Source organism: Malaya genurostris, chromosome 2 (genome assembly GCF_030247185.1).
Source record: "Malaya genurostris strain Urasoe2022 chromosome 2, Malgen_1.1, whole genome shotgun sequence".
In the NCBI taxonomy this organism is placed as follows: Eukaryota; Metazoa; Arthropoda; class Insecta; order Diptera; family Culicidae; genus Malaya; species Malaya genurostris.
In genome coordinates, this window is record NC_080571.1 from 52889931 (window position 1) to 52900320 (window position 10390).

Sequence of the window (10390 nt, forward strand, 5' to 3'; positions counted from 1 at the left end):
TTTCGTACGATTACTTCAATGCGTGTACCATTTTCCTGTCTGCTCGGAGTCCACGGCCATTGAAAGCATAAGGAGGTGGCACCACCTCATCTTCCAGACTCAACTTCAAGTGCCATTTCATTGGTAGAACTTTGACGATGTCCCGGAATGCAACGCACGTACAACCGGAATCATAACAGCAATCGAGATATGAATTAAATATTATTATTGCAATGCATGCTCGTTCGGTGATCTTTGCAATCTTGAAACGAAAAGTGAACGAACTTCGTTCCGAGCGAACGTTTCGACGACGTGATTTCGATCAGGGCGCTAGTTTAGCCGATGTCAAACAGCTTAAAATAAATTATTCGTTAGCAGGCACGTTTCCCGTCTTCATTACACGGTGATGTTGCGCAATTAACACTGAATATACTCGCAAGTGAGATCCGGTTGCATCGCTTTTTATGAACGTTTTTTTTTCACTGAACTTGCAACAATTTCATAATTACCATAGTTTTATAGACGATAGGAAATTTTTCGATCACGTTTTTAGTGCCAACGGGCAAATTTCTGTTCTTCTACTTTCAAACTTGTCTTGTTATATGCATTATGAATATCTTGGAAGAGTTTTTTTTTGCTTTGTTCCTTCCATCACCACCTCATTATAAAATAGTTGATGAACTTGATGATGCAGTGCTAGCTGGAACAAGCTGCTGTTCTGAGATGAATTTTTTATAGCTCATAACCACTGTTTACTTAGTTCATAACTATCTTATTAACTGCTTTCTGAGGCATGTTTCAATACGGTGCAATGCGTGCTGTTCGGGATGAAGAATGTGTTGGCCAGCGATTGAGTGCAGTTTTATTAAACTTTTTGATAAGTTTATCGAGAGATATGAAGGAAAACTTACAGAATTACTACTGCAATGTTTGGAACTAATTCAGAAAGTACTTTTGCAAAAAAATATGCGTAAAAAAATTTATATCAATCGATTTAACATTTTTGCAGTTAATTTGAGTTTTAAAAGGTCGAGTAGAGAGAAAAGACGGAGAAATTAGCCTTCTTCCCAATCTTCAAGATTAAATTGAAATATCAATTCAAGATCTTATCCAGTGAACATTGGATTAGAAACGTAGAAGATTTCATGAGCGCGATATTAGATTACAGGGGTCAACCTAAAATTTGAACCATATCGACAGTGTACATTTCAGAACATATTCCAAGATCTTTGGCTACCGTCTTCTGCGTTGTGTTTTATCACATCCACTGCAGTTCAGTGGGCAGAACGATTTCCCCGGATTGGACTAATAACTGTGTCTGATACGGGCATACGATTTTCAGATGAGGAACGAAAGGATACTTCCCTTGAAAAAGACCAAAACCAGTGGTCGAAACGTCGGGCAGTAGGAAATAGCCGTTCTGATTTAGCAGACCGTTAAAACCGAAGACATAATTATTGTTAAATAACTCACACAGATTTCCGGTTAACTTATATTCCATTGGAAATCAGTACAATATGGGAATTTTTGGAACGGGTTTAATAAGTAGGGGAGACCGGGGCTAGTTGGCCGAAAGGACGGTTAGCAGAGCAGCTTTTCTGGAAGGGTTATTATGCGCAATGGCGACATCTATAATGATTTTGGTGGAGCATTAGGTCACCCACGTACCGACGTGATTTAGGTGTTTCTGTGTTGTCTTTTGTGCAGAAGCACGGTTTTCTTTTTTCAGTACTGGTGAGTAAATTTCTGTTTTTGTAAAGTAATAGTGTAACGTGGATCAATTTATATTAGATTTCCAAAAACGTGATACCATTGGAAAGGGTATTCAAAACTTTACAAAATAACGTGATAGTTTTCAATATAACCTTACTTTTATTTTTGCTAATCGTGATTTTTCTCGAAATTACTCATTGGGGCAGGTTGGACGAGTTTTGTGCGTGGTTGGTTGGCCGAGTTGTAATTTTAGCTTAGAGTCTTGACGGAATTGGACTGTATGTTTATAAGGGGCTGTCCATAAAAGACGTCACGCCGCAAGGGGGAGGGGGGTGTTTCGTAAAACGTGACTTTTGTGACAGCGGGAAGGGGGGGGAGGTTTTTGGAATGTGACGTCAAATATTTTCAATGAGCGCATTTTTGAAATACCTAATTATATTACTGCTTTGCCCTATTTCCTGAAAAAATCTCCACAATAAACGTTTACATTCTATAGGAAAAAGTGTATTTGTTGATGTAAAAGCTTTTTCTTGTAAATTCGGAAATGAATGCATCAGGAAATAATTTCTGTTATGATCAGCAAAAGTGCACGGAGGAGCGAGTAAAGTAGCGAAATTAATAAATTTTGCCTAATATGAGTAAAAAAGAAAAAGATGCCTCCAAACGGTTTAACTTAAGTCAATTTTTTCAGTAATTTGATTTTCTAGCATTGATAATAGTATATCATAAGAATTTCTCTTATCTGATTCTGATGCAGTTTATTCAATTGTAGTCCATTTGAAAAAGGGCGGGAGATCAACGATTTCAGACGTAGATCATGTCATGTCTTATCTTGATCATATGTGATTTTCCTCCACGAACATCAAAGCTTATCGAATCATCGAATGATTGAACTTACATAAATCAGGAATCATTTTAGCTCAAAATCACTACCCATTGTGTGACGGAAGATCAGTTCCGATATTGATCGATGTGATTTAAAATTCACTGATCAACTGATCATGAAAAGATTCTCCGGCAGTGATCTAGTTTTGATGAGGTTTTGGTCTTTATTTTCTCAGCCCTGTATGCTACACTAAGGAAATATTATTCTTTACCTAAAACAATAATATATCTGTGTACCCCTAGGAGGAATAAAACAGATGATTTGAATGTTTCGTCAATTCCAATCAAATACTTTTGTTAATTTATATAATTGATATTAATAAAATAATTCCGATGATTTTGTAGTTTTAGGGATCTTTTTTAATCTAATGACAGTATGTAATAAATCGATTTTTCCCTCATAGTTGTATGGTTTGTCATACATATTGAGAATGTATTGAGATGAATTTTATTTATTTTGAATTCGTGACATGTGGCATAGGGGAGGTGGGGGGTCTTTGCTTCTGTGACAATTTGTGACAAGGGGGGGATGGGGAGTCAAAAATCGTAAAAAAAAGCGAGACGTCTTATATGGACAGCCCCTAATGATGATTATAAGGAATAATATACATAAGAAATAAGTGATGGAAATAAATTAAAATCATTGACAAATAGAAATTAGAGATTAGTATCATTAAAAGTTGGAAATTGTCGATGGAAAATATGATTACAATATTTTATTTATCAAATGCCATCAACACTTTTAGCATTTAGAGTTCGTGACAGAATTTCTTCCATTCTTCACGAAGCATTCAACATCTAATAAATTTATCATATCTCGTGAGGTAGCAGCAATGAAAGAATGCTGTGATATGATTCATTACATACACATAAGACTATAATAATAATGCAGGGTGAAACGTCTGAATTTGCTTGTTTTAAAGACAGCACGAACAATCATCGCGAATTAGGTTTTGACGATGATCGCTGTATGAATATTCGTTCCATATTCGCGTTAAGTCATTTGGGGGTATGTTCAATGCGATTAACAACTACCAGAACGATTATCGAACAAAAGCGAACGATGATCATTGGCGTTCGTTGCATTTTTGATATTCGAGCAACATTGGTATGAAGTCGTTCCTACCACACTGTGGAGATTGTATGAAATCTTTTTTCTTGCTTTCGAGTAATATCGCCAAAATGTATACTATCCCAGACCTTTTTTGGCTGTTCTATTTTTAGCTTATGCTCGTGACGTGTCATTTCGAGAAAATCTACATCATATTTAGTTTTCAATGTGCTTTCACTGAGAGCAAAACTAGTTTTCAGTTTGATGTCACACAGCATTTTTTTTTGCTTTCGATTTTGATCCTTTAACCGTTAAAACGACCAAAACGATAGCAAATTAAGTAATCGATATATACGAACAGCACAACATCAAATTGAGTTTTCTTTTTGATCTCACACTCTACTCGGGTATAAATCGGCTGCGAAGTTTGTTGAAACAGAAAGGCCGAATTCCACAAAAGGAATATAATGCCAAGACTTTACTTTTTTGTCGATCGACGGCTTTTATTTGCAGATTTTGTGCCGAACCGCGAATAAAAAATAATATTGTGTGAATATATAAAAAGAGAAAAAGATTTAGATTAGAAAAATTGTTGAGTGTTTGTAGATGTCGAATTAATGTTCGAAGATGATTTAGGTAATACAGTGTTAGTAAATTCGAATAAATGTTCGAATTATAATTGAAATGGTTAGGTGTTTGTTGGTTGAATAAATTTTCGATGGTAACTTACGTTTCTGAAGATATGTATTATTATTTGAAGTGATATTCCGGTAGTTTTGTTTTTTTTAAAGGCCTCTGGTTTCGCGGTCGTCTCGTTTGTAGTTTTGTGTGTTGGTACTCTGCTCGGGAAAACAGTCCCCAGTCTGGTTTCTTCGCTGGCTTATTATTTGGTTGGTTTTGGAAATTCTGCCAGTGATGAATCTGTGAGTGGTTGAAGAAATCGGTTATCTGTTCGCGAATTCGTTAGGGGATTATTAGGTACCCGAGTAGAGTGTGAGATTAAAAAGAAAACTCAATTTGATGTTGTGCTGTTCGTATATATCGATTACTTAATTTGCTATCGTTTTGGTCGTTTTAACGGTTAAAAGATCAAAATTGAAAGCAAAAAAATGCTGTGTGACATCAAACTGGAAACTAGTTTTGCTCTCAGTGATAGCATATTGAAAACTTGATATGATGTAGATTTTCTCGAAATGACACGTCACGAGCATAATCTAAAAATAGAACAGCCAAAAAAGGTCCGTGATAGTATACATTTAGGCGATATTACTCGCAAGCAAGAAAAAAGATTTTATGCAATCTCCATATTAATCGCAAGCAAGAAATAGATTTTATGCAAATCTTCACACTACCGCGGAGAGAATCCGGTTTCGAACTTAGGTGATTTGGAATGTGAACTTTTTGCGATTGCTATGGACTGTAAGTGCTTGCTATAGGTAGATGGAAAATCTTCGGTTATATGACAAGCAGTGTTGTTTCACAAAGTTGTATGCAGGTAGTTTCTGTCAGTGCACACTCGTTGCGTCGCTTCCATCCCGCATCTACTGTGAATAGCAGTGTGGCTATTTAAGCACAGTATAAAAATGTTCTCTTTGTCCTTCTCATATCCAAAGATGTAGCATTCAAACATTATAACATTAAATTGAGTTATCTACTTGATCTCAAACAACTCGCACATGTAATCACTTTGAAATACGAATTTAGAGGCTCTGAAGACCGAACGTTTTACAGTGAAGTCTTCTACAACACATGGAACGTGAATTAGGAATTCGGCAATAAGGTATCCCAGATCATTTGTTTTTTCGACTAATTGGAACAATGAACGATTATCTCGCTTCTGACCACAGATAGAACCAGAATCTCTTCAGTAAATTTTTAGTTCTTGTGTAGACTTATAATTTACGATCATTTGATGCAGAATTAGTCCTGTGACTCAAAATTATGAAGATTTAGTTAGACGGTTTCTTTAGAAAAGTGTATTAAAGTTCCAAGATCTATTAGATGATTGATAACATACATCTCATAGTATCTAACGTTAGTGAGAATATGAAGCTCTAAGCATTTATAACTAGGAGTGAGAAGTGGCTCCTCTAAGCCACTAAAGTATTATTAAGAATTAGCTCTAGGTTCTGAAATCTGAGACATTCAATGTTCGATGTTCGAACTTTCTAAACAATTAATTTTTCCATACTGTTGGATATAAAGTTATGGGTATTTTCAGAACGAGTTTGGCGAGTGGATTATTTTCGCCATCCATGTCCCCGATTTCTGGATGCACTGAAAATAATGGTCTAAAAACTTAGGAATTAACTTCGCGACGTCGTATGATTACAAATATCGAAACATTATTTATTTTAACTATACGAAAAAATTGTTACAGGATCGGATACTTAACGTATCTTGAAGGAAATCGATGACGTCAAATATATTTCTCATATCAAACTCTGAAATGAGCTCCTTCTACGGCAGACGATCAGCGAGATGGGAATGCCAAAGCTACTATTCAGATTGACCTGCTTCAGACAAACGTGGTACCGACGATCGCCAGCTTATCTAATGCCTCCCAGACGTGTAGTTTGACACCAATATTCTCGTGGTTAAAAAGAAAGAGCATTATTTGCGTAAAAGTTGAAAAAATGTTTAAAAAAATCGTTTCTTCGTGGTTATGGTTGCGGTCAACTGCAGGATCTCGGCAGGATGTCAAAGCATTTTTGTAAAAGGCAACAAAGGATTGAAGGAATAATTCTTCCATTGAAACATAACTTTGTATTTTTGTGCTGCCATTTGAAATTTGCTCTATTTCAATGGATTCACTAAGTTGTTGATTTTAATATTTTCATTTTTTGAGTTTCACAAAACTTTTGTCTTTAAACAGCAAAATGATAACATAATGTGATATTAATTGAAAATTTGATGAGTCGATATCATATTAGGATTTCAATCTGATGTTGCTATCATAATCAAATATCAATTTGTTCTAATTTTGATGTTAGACTTTACTCTTTACGGAGTACCCTTTGACGTTTGAGTCTTATGTTCCGTTTCCCCAAGGTTATTGTAATCTGACCCGCTCTGAGGCGGAGTTTCTAGTCAGGCAACCTTTCAACGTGATAATTGGTCAGCAGACAGTTCCCGGGTGAGGTCTTCGGGTTGAAGAGTAACTGCTGGTAGTGTCGGACATCTGCGGTAACATTTTGGCGGCTTTCATTACATAGTTGCATTCGCATGTCAATTCTATAATCTAATGATTGTATAAATCGGTTTTTGAAAATGAGCAGACTTGCTTCTTTCCTTTTCCAACATTTTTTATTTTAAACTTGTTATTGTGAGAGACATTTGGAGTCGAAGTTAATAAGTGCCTTTTTGAAAATGAAGAAGCTGCTTGAATCTGATCTTACTGATTAAAAGCAATAAAATAGTTGTTAGTTATCATAGTTACCTTTCCCTTAGAAGCTGCCGTTCTCGAGATATTGGATATGTAATGATTGGAACTCAGATTTTTTAAGAGTAGTACCGTTTTCCCTCAAATCACTGTATCTAGAAAACTACTAATTTTACAAAAATTGTATATAGAAAGAAGTATTAGGAAATTGATTTAAAAAAAAGATTACCAACCTGAATCAAAAATGAACTGAAAACAATTAGAAAATCAATAAATTAAATGAGAAACAAATGCGTTTTGGCTTGCATGGAAATCTATTTTTTCTACAGGATGTTACCGAAGCTCCTGTCTGGCACTTTTAAATTGGTCGCAATTCGGGTTCGATCAGGGGTTTGAAGTCCTGCTGCACAAATTTGACCTCATGAGCCTTGTATCACTCCGAAACTTCATTCGAGTAATGGTACAAGGCTAAATCCAGTCAGAAAAAAACGTGCTTAATCCACCTAGCAGTGAAATGATACCTTTGTTTTATCAATCCGCATGCGTTTTTACATGAATATTCCTAGGTGTTTTAGTTATCATGACATTATTTTAATAACCGTCGTTTTTAGCAGCAATTTGAGATTTGAATCACTGATTACTCTGTAATGTCTTAACTGCTTATCGGATCGCATTTGAATCTAAACGTGTGATAATCGTTTGAACATTCCATGATATGTCGAAGTAAGTTCCACTTTAGAGTTTACGGCTATTTAAGGTACTTCCAGAGCCGGTATTCTGGAACCAGCATAACCCAAACCGATTCGTATGGCCATGAATTGACTTGACGAATAAATTGCAATAGTCTTGAGTCTAACTTTAAAGCTTTTTGGGATTTTCATCTTCTATATCGGTTTGAATTTTAAAAATTCATCAACTTATAATTCAAAAATCGGAAGTCAGAATTTTATAAGATTCATTAATTTTGTCTTTGTCGATGTGGCTTTTTTTTTTTGAAAACGATTGAGCTTTGAGAAAAGATTGGATACTGGATCCGGAATTCGAAAATCTGTTTAGCCGAAGTCAGAGTAGCTGTATACACCCAAACCACCCAAATGTACGTAATAATCGGGAATTCGTAAATCGAGTTATGACTTTAAAAAAGTTTACGTTATTTGGAATTTCCAACGTAAAAAAAGTTTTCCCTATGTATATATATATATATATATATATATATATATATATATATATATATATATATATATATATATATATATATATATATATATATATGTATATATATATATATATATATATATATATATATATATATATATATATATATATATATATATATATATATATATATATATATATATATATATATATATATATATATATATATATATATATATATATATATATATATATATATATATATATATATATATTATTGGATATGTATAATATACTGGATAGCTATGGAACAAAAATTATTAGTATTTGCAGAAAAAGGATGTTCTAAGTCGCATCAATTTCCAAGATGGCGGCTTCCGGTTCATCGATATTCGTTACTAACCATCAGAATATGGGTATTATTGGAACGGGTTGCATAAGTACATGTTGAAAAACGATGTTTGAGGTGGTTCTGAATTCCAAGATGGCGACCTCCGGTTTATTTATATTCCTTGAAAACCCTTACAATATGTATCGATACTACTCGAACTGATCGAATACCTTCATAATATGCATATTTAGGGAACGGTTTTCATGAGTAGGCATTTACATTTTTGAATCAGTAGTAGAATATCTGCGGCAGATCTAAATCATGTTGAATATTGAAATTGCTAAACAAGTGCCCCAAATAAATCGAAATTCTACATATTAGCAACTAAAGCAGAACTCAGAACCACCTCAAACATTGCTACCGATGTGTACTCATCAAACCCGTTATTGTAGAGGTTTTGAAGAATATTGTAAGAGGTTTTGAGAAATGTCAATATACCGGAAGTCACCATTCTGGAATTCAGAACCACTTCAAACATCGTTTTCCAACATGTACTCATCAAACCCGTTCCGAAAATACCCATATTGTAGTAATTTCCATGGAATATAAATGAGCCGGACACGATTTACGAAGTAGGTTCGTAAAAAAAGTTTACGTTATTTGGGATTTTGTTACGTAAAAAGAAGTAACGTAGAAAAAGTTTACGTAAACGGAGGTTTGGGTGTAGTTTACATTTGTTTCAAAATGTTTGAAAATCAGTGTAGATCTTTGAGAAATCGTAGTGCGAATTAAATTCGAATCGAAAGCTGAATTAAGAGTGTATCGAAAAGTAGTTGGCAACATTGATTATTGAATAAAAAAGCGAAAAAAAAAACATATTTTGACATCAGTTTTCGATATATTGTAGAAAAATTACATTTTTATGCATTTCACTGATTATATTGAAGAAAATCCTAGTTTCTGTGAAACGCTCGCACTTTGGACTTGACATTCTTCATTAAATTCTGCGCAGTTACTTTTGTGACTTTCCTGGTGGCAGCTGTCCAGTTTTTTTTAACTCCTGCATGTTTTGGGACACTGTACCTTCCTTCCGAAAGTGCCGCTTGACAATTGCCCAATACCTTTCAATTGGCCGAATATCCGGGCAGTTCGGTAGGTTAATGTCCTTTTCCACGAATTGTACATTATTTTTTGACAACCACTGTAGAACGGAGTTGGCGTAGTGTGCTGAAGCCAAATCCGGCCAGAAGAGAGGAGGAGCCTTATGCTATCTGTACAGTGGCAGCATTCTCTTCTTCAAACATTCTTCCTCGTACACCTTGGCGTTAATTGTGCCCTTCGTGAAGAAAATCGACGACCGCAAACCACAGGTACAAATTACTTGCCAGACCAACACCTTCTGCCCAAACTTTTCCATCGCCACCGTGATGTCAGCGTCATCCAGGTCCTGGTACACCAATTTCGTATAATATTGCGGTCCGGGCAGCACTCGAGAGTCTTGCTTGGCGTAGGTTTCGTCGTCGATCAGGATGCATCCGTCTTTATTCTGTAGAATCCGGTTATACAGTTTTCGTGCTCTTGTTTTGGCCTGAACTTGCAGTACCAGGGACTTTTTCGGCACCTTCCGTTTCTTGTACGTTTTCAGGGAGTTCCGAACTTTGATCCGTTGAATCATCCCGATGCTGGTGTTGAACTACTTGGCCAAATCCCGCGTCGACACCGATGGGTTTTTCCTAATATACTCAACCACTTTTAATTCCCGGCCGGGGTGGCAGGGACCCGTTTTCCTACAGGATCGGGGAAAATCCTTCATGGAAAGGGTCTTACCGAACTTCTCGTTAATATTTTTGATACTGGTGTGGTGCACTTTCACCCGTTTTGCAATTTCGTTGTA